Source organism: Bufo bufo, chromosome 5 (genome assembly GCF_905171765.1).
Source record: "Bufo bufo chromosome 5, aBufBuf1.1, whole genome shotgun sequence".
In the NCBI taxonomy this organism is placed as follows: Eukaryota; Metazoa; Chordata; class Amphibia; order Anura; family Bufonidae; genus Bufo; species Bufo bufo.
In genome coordinates this window covers 122,198,819-122,212,621 of record NC_053393.1, presented here as the reverse complement: position 1 = coordinate 122,212,621, position 13,803 = coordinate 122,198,819, and positions in this window count along the sequence as shown.

Below are 13,803 nucleotides of genomic sequence, written 5' to 3'. Positions count from 1 at the left end.
TGCGATTTTCATGCAGCCCTATTCACTTCTATGGAAATCGCAGAATATAGAACATGCTGCGATTTTCAGGCAACGCAAAAGTAATGTGTGAAAACCACCGCCCATGTACACAGACCCATTTAAATGAATGGTTCCGGATTCCGTGTGGGCGCAATGCGTTCGCATCATGCATTGCACCCGCGTGGAATTCTCGCTTGTGTGAAAGGGGCCTTATAACTGAGGCCGCGTCAAGTAAGGCTACTTTCACGTACGCTGTAAAGGTATCTGGAGGGTTGTTCCAGCAGAGGAACAGCCTGACAGGGTTCACTGTATGAAGCCTAGCTGTATAAGGCAATGCTCTCCTGAACCCCATTGACTATAACTGGATCTGGCAGGGATCGGGCGATTACGGGCCTGAGTTCCAGATTTCTGCCAGACAAAAGCTGGTGCATGCACCAGTTTTGTCTGGCCGAAACGTGGCACCCAGGCTGGAAACTGTCAGGATCCCATTGTAGTCAATGGCCTCTGGCAAACAACAGCAGTGTCTGGGTAGGCCGGATGCAGCGAACTCCAACAGGCTGTTCCTTTACCACAGATGTGAAAATAGCCTAAGGACGTATTTTCTTGGCATGTTGTCCGGACGGATGGTGCTGGCGGCTGAGGCAGGTGTCCATTTAGGGTGTAGCTCCATTCAATGGGGATAAACGTGAGTGAATCCACTGCATTCAGATTGAAAAACCTTTACAAAATCTGCCATGTGAACAGGGCTTTAATAACTTTTATTTAAACTTTCAGCAACATATACATGATGTGTGAACACTGTGATAGAGCGACCACTGTTCGCCACTGGCCTTGACAAAGCATCACAAGAAATCAAAACTAAAGTCTCCAGGAATATATAATGTTAACCTGCCTGAAATCACTAGTAAAAAAAGACTATAAAAATTGTATTTGATGGTGGATTCTACAGGTACAGGCTTATAGCAGTATTAATAGCTGTACAGTGTGGACCTGTAATATGAAGAGAAAACCATAGCACTCTAGCTGCTGTTTCGTTAAATGCTTACAATAAAAAAAAGCATTTAACGAAACTGCAACTAGAGTGCCGTGGTTTTCTCTTCAATTGCATGAACTTTATATACCACTGAGCACCACCTTCACCACAGAGGTGTGCCGTTCAACTCTTTTCTCATATTGGACCTGTAATATGGCCGTGTGCATGAGCCTTTCAGGTGCATTAACCTGGATGTACCCATTCTGCACCCATAAAGGACTCACCTATTTTTTCCCAAAAACTAGAATAGATCCCATCACGGCCCAATCTTGAATAAGGTTTACCTTCTTTTTTTAGCTCTGCTCCGGTTTTTCTCCGGTTCTGCTCAGACAGATAATGCAGCCTGATGCAGCAGAATCTGAACATATTTCTGATGCGATTTTATTACACATAATAAACAATTTCAGGTTAATTGACTCTTTGAGGAATTTGGATCCATTACAGAAATTCCATTTTGCAGACTCATAATGAACATTCGAAATTCGATTCACCCGAGACGGCATTAGATCAGATTTTATATCTTTAATTTTAAGATGCAAAGCTAACAGAGAAGACAGGTCATTGTGTGCATTTAATTACCAAGATACAAAAAAGGATGACAACTCATTCACCTTTATAATATCAGTATTTTATTTTAAAAAAATTCAAGAAACAAAAGCAAATCGAAAAGCACAAATTACAGATCTTAAAAACCTTTCTTTAGAAAAATATTTCGGGTTCTGAATGTAGGACACAAAACAAACGAGACACTTTTCTCTGGAGGCCTTGCAGATCTCAAGCCCTTTAACCCCTTACGGACACATGACGTACTGGTACCGCATGTTTCCCGAGTCCTTAAGGACACATGACGTACCGGTACGTCATGGGCTTAAAACGCGATTGCGGCGCGGCGCGGGTTAATCGGAACAGGATGCCCGCTGAAATCATTCAGCGGGCATCCTGTCACAACGCCGGGGGGGTCATGTGACCCCCCCCGTATCGGTGATCGCAGCAAACCGCAGGTCAATTCAGACCTGCGGTTTGCTGCGTTTCCGGTCCATTCGGGTCTCCGGTGACCCGATGAACTGGAAAAGGACTGTGATCGGTGGTGTGATTACACACCACCAATCACAGTCCGAGCATTTGGGAGAGGCGGTGCTTGCCGTGGTGCTGATGGCTGCTGTCCAGGGTGCTGATTGGTGCGGGGAGAGAGGCGGGAGATTCAAACTCCCGGCGCTCCTCTCTCCCCTCCTCTTCCTGTTTCTGCACCATCCAGCACCGTCCTCACCAGGTTCCTGCGATCCCCCCGTCGGCATCCATCACCCTCCAGGTAGGTTAGGGTCAGTGAGGGAGAGGCACCGTTAGGCAGGGATAGAAGGGAAAAGTTAGTTAGGAAAAAAAAACAAAAAACACTATCTAAATGTATTGTTTTCTAGCTTTGAGGCCCTAGACCCCCCCTGCCACTTGCCACAAGCGGGCGAGGTATGGCGTGAAGCTGTACAAAATTTGTGAGAGTACCTCAGGGTACACTTACAAATTTTGTGTGTACGAGGGGCGAGATTCCCGTATTCAACCCCCAGAATGTCCCCCCACTCTGGGTGTTAGCGGGAAACTCGTGTGGGACCTTATGTACCCACTGCTAGATAAGGGTTACCACGTGTACGTGGATAAATTTTATACTAGCATTCCCTTGTTCAGGTCCCTTGCCGCCAGATCCACGTTCGCTTGTGGGACCGTGCGGAAAAATCAGTGCGGCCTCCCTGCCCACCCCCTCCAGGTACCTATCCCCAGGGGTGAGACCCGTGCCCTTACAAGTGGAAACCTGTTGCTGGTCAGGTATAAGGACAAGAGGGATGTCCTTGTACTGTCCACAATACACGGTAATGGCATCACCCCTGTCCCTGTGCGAGGTACCGCGCCAACGGTCCTCAAGCCCGTTTGTATCGTTGACTACAATCGGTATATGGGAGGAGTTGATCTCTCTGATCAAGTCCTCAAGCCATATAATGCCATGCGCAAAACCCGGGCATGGTACAGGTCTACTTGGTACAGGTTGCCTTGTACAACTCTTTTGTACTATTCCGAAGCGCTGGCAGCACAGGGTCATTCCTCCAATTCTATGAGGCAGTCCTCAAGGACCTGATTTTTTCAGACCGGGAAAGAGCAGGCCGGAGTACCTCGGGAATTGGAGGCGCCCGGATCGTCCCTGGCCAACATTTTCCAGGTGTGGTCACCCATACTGGAAAGAAGGGACGAACCCAAAAAAGATGCAGAGTGTGTAACAAGAGGGGGATACGGAAGGACACCACCACTCAATGTGACAATTGCCCCGATCATCCGGGCCTCTGCGTTATCGATTGCTTCAGGGAGTATCACACTTCCATGGAGTACAAAATTTTTATAATCCCCAACAGTCCCCTAGAGAACATAAAAAACTATGGCTCTCAGACTTTGGAGACACGGAAACAATTTATTTTTCCAAAAATTTTAATTTTAGTGCAGGCATCCTCAAACTGCGGCCCTCCAGATGTTGTAAAACTATAACTCCCAGTATGCCCAGACAACCTACAGCCATCAGCAGGGCATGGTGGGAATTGTAGTTTTACAACATCTGGAGGGCCGCAGTTTGAGGATGCCTGCTTAGTGTCTCCAAAGTCTGAGAGCCATACATATTGGGCATTGCCGCGTCCGTAAAAATCTTCTCTATAAAAATAACATATAACCCAACCCCCCCGGATGAACAGCGTTAAAAAAAACAAAAAAAAAACGAACATCACAAAAAGTGTAATAGCGAGCAATCAAAATGTCATATGCACCCCCAATTAGTGCCAATAAAACCGCCATCTCATCCCGCAAAAAATGAGCCCCTACATTAGATCGCTCAACAAAAAAAAAAAACTGTAGCTCCCAGGCTGTGGAGATACTAAAATATTATTTTTTGGTTCCTAAAATGATATAGTGTAAAATCTAAATAAATTTAAAAATGTAGACATATTAGGTATCGCCGCGTCCGTAAGAATCTGCCCTATAAAAATAACATTTGACCAAACCCCTTGGATGAACAGCGTTAAAAATATAAAATAAAAACTGTGCCAAAACACCCATTTTTTGGCAAAATTTCCATTTGAATCCTTTTTTTACGGTAATAAAGCAAGGGTTAACAGCCAAACAAAACTGAATATTTATTGCCCTGATTCTGTAGTTTGCAGAAACACCCCATATGTAGTCGTAAATGGCTATATAGCCACACGGCAGGGCATAGAACGAAGGGGACTCCATATGGTTTCTGGAAGGCAGATTTTGATGGACTGGTTTATTTACACCATGTCCCATTAGAAGCCCCCATTGATGTAGCCTAGACTAGAAACTCAAAAAAGTGACCCCATCTAAGAAACTACACCTCTCAAGGTATTCAAAAGTTACTTTACAAACTTTGTAGAAACTTTGTAGCGAATGTAGAAACAATTTTAGAATTAAATTTTTTTGTTACCTTGCCTCAAAAAAGTGTAATATAGAGCAACCAAAAATCCTATTTACCCTAAAATAGTCCCAAAACAACAACCACCTTATCCCGTAGTTTCCTAGATGGGGTCACTTTTATGGAGTTTCTACTCTAGGGGTGCATCAGGGGGCTTGAAAGGGTACATGGTGTAAATAAACCAGTCCAGCAAAATCTGCCTTCCAAAAACCATATGGCGTTCCCCTTCTTCTATGTACTGCCGTTTAGCCAAATAGTAGTTTACGACCACATATGAGGTGTTTCTGCAAACTACAGAATCAGGGCAACCCATATTGAGTTTTGTTTGGCTGTTAACCCATTTTTTCCAGTAATAAAGTAAGGGTTAAAATGGAAAATTTTCCAAAAAATAGAAATTCCAAAATTGTTTCTCCATCTGCCATTAACTCTTGTGGAACACCTAAAGGGTTAACAAAGTTTGTAAACCCAATTTTGAATACATTGAGGGGCGTACTTTCTTAGATGGAGTCACTTTTTTGGAATTTCTATTCTAGGGGTGCAACAGGGGGCTTGAAATGGGACATGGTATAAACAAAACCAGTCCTGCAAAATCTGCCTTCCAAAACTCATATGGCGTTCCCCTCCTTCTATGTCCTCCCGTTTGGCCAAACAGTAGTTTACGACCACATATGGGGTGTTTCTGCAAACTACAGAATCAGGGAAACCCATATTGAGTTTTGTTTGTCAGTTAACCCTTGCTTTGTTCCTGGAAAAAATGGATAATATTGGAAAATTTTCCCAAAAAATCGAAATTCTTACATTTTATGTCCATTTGCCATGAAGTCTTGTGGAAGACCTAAAGGGTTAATAAAGTTTGTAAAATCAGTTTGGAATACCTTGAGGGGTGTAGTTTCTAAAATGGGGTCATTTTTGGGTGGTTTCTATTACGTAAGCCTCGCAAAGTGACTTCAGACCTGAACTGGTCCATAAAAAGTGGGATTTGGAAAATTTCTGAAAAATTTCAAAATTTGCTTCTAAACTTCTAAGCTATGTAACATCCCCAAAAAATAAAATATCATTCCCAAAATGATACAAACATGAAGTAGACATATGGGGAATGTAAAGTCATCACAATTTTTGGGGGTATTACTAAAGTAGAGAAACTGAAACTTTGAAATTTGCTAATTTTTCCAAATTTTTGGTAAATTTGGTATTTTTTTATGCAAAAAAATGTACTTTTATGACCCAATTTTAGCAGTGTCATGAATTACAATATGTGACGAAAAAACTATCTCAGAACGGCCTGGGTAAGTAAAAGAGTTTTAAAGTTATCAGCACTTAAAGTGACACTGGTCAGATTTGCAAAAAATGGCCTGGTCCTTAAGGTGAAATAGGGCTGAGTCCTTAAGGGGTTAAAAACTACACACTGAATCATGTCTTGGCAGCCATAGGCTGACAGGGCATGCTGGGATTTTTCGTTTTGCAAAAGCAGGAGACCAACCTTTGCTGTATCTTTTGATACTTGGATTTGTGATTGTAGCAACATTTAAGCCTGACCTGTCAGCTCTCTTGATAGAGTTATTTTATTAAAGGGGTTTTCCAGGATTTTAGTATGATCACCTTTCCTCAGGATAGTTCATCAATATCAGATCAGCGGGGGTCTGACACCTGGGACCCCTGTCGATCAGCTATATGAGGAGTGCGCTGGTCCCGTCTCCTGTCTCTCTTCCTGCTCGCTGCTATGTCTATGGCAAGCAGAAAGAGAGACAGAAGACAGCACGTGTGTGCCGTGTCCTCATACAGCTGATCGTTGGGGCTGCTGGGTGCCCGTCGATCTGATATTGATGACCTACCCTGAGGATAGGTCATCAGTATTAAAATTCCAAACAAATACAGATAGATAATAGAAGGATAGTATTGGTGTCCTCAAACAGTGGAAGGTAATATAAATTGAAAAAAGGACCCTTAAAACATAACTTTTACTAAAGATAAAGATAAAATCACCCTGTAATTTCAACAGAGGATAGATAATAATCAAGGGCAACAAAATGGCCCAACTAAAATTGTACATATAGTATCCCAAAGGAAAAATGGGGGCAGGGCTATGGGACAGTTGAAGTTGAGAACACTTTCCCTATAGAGGCCCTGATTACACCTAAGCCCAGGGACAACCCCTAGTGGTGGGATTTCCCTGTCCTCGTGCCTGTCCTATGAAACCCTAGAATGCCCTAGATGGTTTTAAATAATTGATATCAACACCCCGACGCATTACCCCTTGTTAGGTTCCTCAGGGGGTCGGTAATAGCTAGAAAAAAATTGCATCTGAAATTGATAACATAATTGATAACATATTTGAAAAAATAAATACAGATGTAACAAATTAGGCAGACTTTGAAAATTGGTACCAGATACATCACATGTTCCTGCGGAACTGGTAGGAGAGGATGCAACCTAGAAATGAAGAGACAACAAAAATATATGTGCCTACAACGAAAAACTAAGTCCAAATCACCATATATACAGTTGCAAGAAAAAGTATGTGAACCCTTTGGAATTATATGGATTTCTGCAAATTGGTCATAAAATGTGATCTGATCTTCATCTAAGTCACAACAATAGACAATCACAGTCTGCCTAAACCAATAACCCAAAAATAATTAAATGTTACCATGTTTTTATTGAACACACCATGTAAACATTCACAGTGCAGGTGGAAAAAGTATGTGAACCCTTGGATTTAATAACTGGTTGAACCTCCTTTGGCAGCAATAACTTCAACCAAACGTTTCCTGTAGTTGCAGATCAGACATGCACAACGGTCAGGAGTAATTCTTGACCATTCCTCTTTACAGAACTGTTTCAGTTCAGCAATATTCTTGCGATGTCTGTTGTGAATCGCTTTCTTGAGGTCATGCAACAGCATCTCAATCGGGTTGAGGTCAGGACTCTGACTGGGCCACTCCAGAAGGCATATTTTCTTCTGCTTAAGCCATTCTGTTGTTGATTTACTTCTATGCTTTGGGTCGTTGTCCTGTTGCAACACCCATCTTCTGTTGAATTTCAGATGGTGGACAGATGGCCTTAAGTTCTCCTTCAAAATGTCTTGATAAACTTGGGAATTCATTTTTCCTTCGATGATAGCAATCCGTCCAGGCCCTGGTGCAATAAAGCAGCCCCAAACCATGATGCCCCTACCACCTCACTCCACAGTTGGGATGAGGTTTTGATGTTGGTGTGCTGTGCCTCTTTTTCTCCACACATAGTGTTGTGTGTTTCTTCCAAACAACTCAACTTTGGTTTCATCTGTCCACAGAATATTTTGCCAGTACTGCTGTGGAACATCCAGGGGCTCTTGTGCAAACTGTAAACATGCAGCAATGTTTTTTTTGGACAGCAGTGGCTTCCTCTGTGCTATCCTCCCATGAAATCCATTCTTGTTTAGTGTTTTACGTATCGTAGATTCGCTAACAGGGATGTTCGCATATGCTAGAGATTTTTGTAAGTCTTTAGCTGACACTCTAGGATTCTTTTTCACCTCATTGAGCAGTCTGTGCTGTGCTCTTGCAGTCATCTTTACAGGACGGCCACTCGTAGGGAGAGTAGCAACAGTGCTGAACTTTCTCCATTTATAGACAATTTGTCTTACCGTGGACTGATGAACAGCAAGGCTTTTGAAGATACTTTTATAACCCTTTCCGGCTTTATGCAAGTCAACAATTCTTAATCGTAGGTCTTCTGAGAGCTCTTTTGTGCAAGGCATCATTCATTTGTGAAAAGCAAACCCAGAACTGGTGTTTTTTTTTTTTATAGGGCAGGGCAGCTGTAACCAACACCTCCAATCTCATCTCATTGATTGGACTCCAGTTGGCTGACACCTCACGCATGCGTAACTTCCGGTTTGATACATCGCATGCGCTCCAGTGTGTACCGGGGAGAAATGAGAGGGGCATGCCGTGGAGGGAGTCTTACGCTTTCCCGGAGGTCCCCGCCTTCAGGCGTTATTGATACAGTGCTCGGGCCTGAGGGAATGCTATCTGGGGAAGTAAACAGTTTACGAATAAATGGAGATACGCCCCTGATTAAATAAACGGACGTTAACCATATGAAAAACATACCATTTTTAATAAAATGACAGTGCCTCTCACATTTAATAGTTATGTACCCCTCATATCGTCCCTTTATCCCCCCATTTAGAGGTATCCTCCACACCCGTTGGGGACATACTTGACAATAGTCAGTTCTCCAGACTGTTAACTAGATGAATACAGTAAGGTTAAGAAAGAAAAGATGACTAATATAACATCACCCTTTTTGATACATATTCATACGAATGCTTTCCGCATTCATGACCAGTTGGGGCTATTAGCAATAATGGAAGAAAAGGTCTTACACACAAAAGGGAAGAATGTTTGAGAGGACTGCATAGAGCTATAAATACACATGTTATATAAAGCAAGTGAAAGTCAGTCTCTCATTAAAAGGGTTGTCCGGGTTCAGAGCTGAACCCGGACATCCCTCCATTTTCACCCCAGCAGCCCCCCTGACATGAGCATCGGAGCAGTTCATGCTCCGATGCTCTCCTTTACCCTGCGCTAAATTGCGCAGGGCAAAGGCATTTTTTGGAGATCCAGTGACGTATCGGGGCTCTCCATGGGGCTGCCAGGAACCAAACACAGTGCCGGCGGAAGTTACCGCCCGGCAGTGTGTTATTGAAAACAAAAGAGCCCGTGCCCTGCGCGATTGAGCGCAGGGCAAGGAAGCGCATCGGAGCATGAGATGCTCCGATGCTAGCCTCAGGGGGGCTGTCTGGGTGAAAATAAGGGTATGTCCGGGTTCAGCTTTGAATCCGGACAACCCCTATGAGGTCAGAAGGTGATTGGGATCTGTATATCCATTCTGCCTCCTTCTGGAGAATTCTCCTGTCCCAGTCTCCCTTTCTGGGAGAAAGAGGGACCAACTCCAGAACTGAGAGTTTTAGGACTCGGGGATTGCGTGAATGATATTCATTCACATGACTAGCAACTGGTGTAATATTTTTCTTACTTTCTTTCTTATAATATGCTCACAAACCCTCCTCCTCAACTCCCTAAATGTCTTTCCGATATAATCCTTAGGGCAGGGGCACTGGCAGATATACACTATGCCTTTGTTTTTACAATTGACAAAATCACAGATAGTGAAGGTCTTATTAGTAGCAGAGCATGTGAACATTTTCGATACTGAAATGAAGTCACATTCTTTGCAAGTCCCGCATCTAAACATACCCAGGGGTCGGCGGTCAAGCCACGTACCTGGTATAGTCGGGGGTGCATAGTGACTGTGTACCAGGCGATCCCTGAGAAAAATCTGTTCAGGATCGTTTTAACCTGAATATTCACCACATCAAAAGTGGAGATGAGAAGGGTCAGTGTCCGTTCTCCCTCATATGGTCTTTTAGGGGTAAGTAGAGTCTCACTTTCTGTGACTAATGCGTGTTGAAAAGCTTGTCTCAGAGTGGCCTTGGGACACCCCCTATCGATCAATCCATTATATCGTTTTCTCTGGAATTCATTAACGCTGGAACAGTTTCTGCGCACCCGCAGGTATTGGCCTCTAGGGATACCCTAGAGATTGGCATAAGTGGGGGCACACGGGCACCCCATTGACGCCCCCCCCGAGCTGGTGGAAGAACTGCCCATTAAAGAGGAAAAAGTTGTGTTTGAGAACAAATTCAAGCAGTGTCATGATAAGACGGTTGTGGGCGTTGTAATATGTCCCTAATGTACGTAGATAGTATGCTACTGCCATAAGTCCCTTGTCATGGGGAATACTGCTGTACAGAGATTCTACATCAATACTGGCGAGTAGGCTAGAGGGTACAATGACCATCGTCCCTACTTTATTCAAGAAGTCCATGGTATCTCTTGTGTATGACGCAAGGGAGAGGACAAACTCTCTTAGGACCTGGTCTAAGTATAACCCACAGTTCTGGGTCAGGGAATTAATGCCTAATACTATTTGACTAACCCTCAAGGGATGTCTTCCTTTGTGGACTTTGGGAAGTCCATAAAAGATCGCGATTTGTGGTGTAATTGGTAGCATGAAATCATATTCTGCCTCACTTATGACCTTTTTCTCCAGTCCAAATTTTAAAATGGTCCAGAGTTCCACCAAAAATGTATCGGTGGGGTCACCTGTTGAGGAGGTCTAGACACATTTTACGATAATTGTCATGATCCATGATAACAAGGTTCCCGCCCTTATCCGACGGTTTAATAATTATGGATCTATTACTCTCTAGTGTTCTCAAGGCTTCCAGTTCAATTAAAGACAGATTCCTATGATTTGAGGATGTGACTTTCAATTGTTCAAGCTCTTAAGTCACCAGTTGTTGAAAAATGTCAATGTATTCGTAGTTAGAAGGAGGAGGCATTCTAATACTCTTTGGGCTTAACTTGGTGAAGGGACCCTCACCTAAATTACATGAGCCTTCCTCCCAAAGTTCCATAAACAGTGCTAAGTCTGCTAGTTTGCTCTCGTGTACCCCTAGCTTTTCATAGGACTGCTTATTGTTGATGTCAAAAAACTTCCTCCATCTTAATTTTTTACAAAATAGGTCAAGGTCCTTAACCCATGTAAATACCTTAAAGTCCGTAGTACGGGCAAATGACAATCCTTTCTTTAAGACAGAAATCTCAATTTCATTTAAATCACGTGAGGAGAGGTTTATCACCTGAAAGTCCGCATTTCTACCTGGTGTTCCCTTCACTTGTTCCTGTCTCGTAGTTGCTATGGAACTGGACCTTGTGCTAAAAAAGGAGAAGGAGAAGGTGTAGTGGTTGTGGCTGAGGATGCTGCCGCACAGGAGGACGTAGATGAGGAGGTACCCTGATATCGAGTCCCTTCCCCACCTCCGGCATTTTTCCCTTGTTTTCTAGAGGTAGCTGTACCTTTCCTAGGGCCACCCCTTGCACCTTTTTGGGTGATTTTAATATCATATAAATCTGTGTCCGAAGATGAAATTTCGGACGCCGAGGGGTGACCCCTTTTCTTTTCTAGCTGGTAAGCTTTGTTTTCCCGGAAGTCACTGAAATCCTTAACGAATTGTCTATGTTTTCGCTCTTTAAGCAAGTTTTGAAACCTCTCTACTGACATCTGGAGAGACACTTCTCGTTTCTTGAAATCCGGATCTGTTTCGAATTTCAAGGCCATCTCTTTGAGGTCACGTAATTTTTCAGAGGTTTTTTCGAGCAAGACTTTTCTTTTCCTCTAAGAGGATTTTCACAAGGTTTAGTGAGCTCTGGGTAAGTTCTTCCTCCCACCGTATATTCAAGGAGGAGCAGGAATAATGGGAATACGTAGACCCCTGGGAACTATTCTATGTTCCAGATAGCTCTCAAGGTAGGAGGGTTTGTGAGCATATTTATGACATACGTAAGAAAAATATTACACCAGTTGCTAGTCACGTGAATGAATATCATTCAGGCAATCCCCGAGTCCTGAAATTCTCAGTTCTGGAGTTGGTCCCTCTTTCTCCCAGAAAGGGAGACTGGGACAGGAGAATTCTCCAGAAAGAGGCAGAATGGATATACAGATGTAGATCCCAATCATCTTCTGGCCTTAATGAGAGACTGACTTTTGCTTTATAGAATATGTGTATTTATAGCTCTATGCAGTCCTCTGAAACATTATTCCCCTTTTGTGTGTTAGACCTCTTCTCCCGTTATTGCTAATAGCCCCAACTGGTCATGAATGCGGAAAGCATTTGTATGAATATGTATCAAAAAGGGTTATGTTATATTAGTCATCTTTCCTTTCTTAGAAGCGAATATATGAAACCTGGGTCGGGTGGATCCATGATCTTGGATGTTTGTTTAAAGCTTTTTAATTCATCTCCTTTGTGAGTTTAATAAAACTGTTAAAGATTATTTTCCTGGTGGATCTTCACTATGTGCACAAAATTCTAACCTCCGCAGAAGGATCGTTCATGATAGGGCTATCCCTGCTGGAACTCGGATGTTTGGTTCCATGGGAAGAGCCTGATATTTCCTGACCTCACTTGGCAGTTACTATCTGTATTTGGCAGAGCCACCTTGTGCTCTCATTTATATGGGCAGGACTTTTTCTAGAGAAGATTCAGCTTCCTGTAGGTCAGCACAGTGTTGTGCTGTGATTAGTACTAGAGATGAGCGAATCAAAGCTGACTAAGTGGAATTTGATCCGAATTTCAGGAAAAATGGAGAAAGGAACTCTGGGAAGGCGGGATCACCCATAATGCCATGCATGCAGCCAATCAGCAGCCAGCCATCCCTGTGATGCCACAGCCCTATAAATAGCCTCAGACATCTTAGATTCTGCCATTTACCAGTGTACTTAGTGCATGGAGAGACGTCAGCAGGCGCTAGGGACAGTGCTAGGAAAAACTTCACTGTTATAAAAAAAAATTATTTGTAAGTGCAGGGCAAGATTATTCAAGGTGTAGGGAAAGGATAGGGAGGAATCATTCCACAGCATTTATGTTTAACAGGGTTCAGTAGGGGAGGTTACAGCCTGGGTAATAGGAACAATCCTATTACACCTTGCTGCACTGACTGGGCACCCAAATTGCCATTATAAAGCTCTGTAATTCCAGCAAACCGTTCTTGTTATTGTGGTGTTACAGCCATTAACAGAGTTTATTACTAGGAAATATTTCTACTTCTTATTTGCCCTTGTGCGGTGCAGTTATATGTTCTAAAGCATTTTTTGGCTTGTATTAGTGGGGAAAAAAGGGATTATTAGCCGTTGTGTGGTGAAGTGATAAAAATTACAGCCCTTTTTGTCATGTATTAGGGCAAAAGTAAAATATATTTGCCGTTCAGCGGTGCAGTAATCTGTTCTAAAGCCTTTTGTAGAGTGTATTAGTGGAAAAAGAAAAAAAATGTTGCCGGTCAGCGGTGCAGTTATCTGTTCTAAATCCTTTTGTGGCGTGTATTAGTGGAAAAAGAAAAAAAATGTTGCTGGTCAGCGGTGCAGTTATCTGTTCTAAAGCCTTTTGTGGCGTGTATTAGTGGAAAAAGAAAAAAAATGTTGCCGGTCAGCTGTGCAGCTATCTGTTCTAAAGCCTTTTGTGGCGTGTATAAGTGGGAAAAAAAAAATGCCTATTTGCCGTTCAGTGGTGCAGTTTTTGGCGTGTATTAGTGGCACAAAAAAGTATTTGCCGTTGTGTGGTGAACTGAGAAAATTACAGCCCTTTTTGGCGTGTATTAGTGGCAAAAAACAAAGGGCTTATTATCCATTGTGTGCTTAAGTAAAAAAATTACTGTTTTTTGGGGTGTTTTAATTTCCTTTTTATTTATTTATTTATTTATTTCAA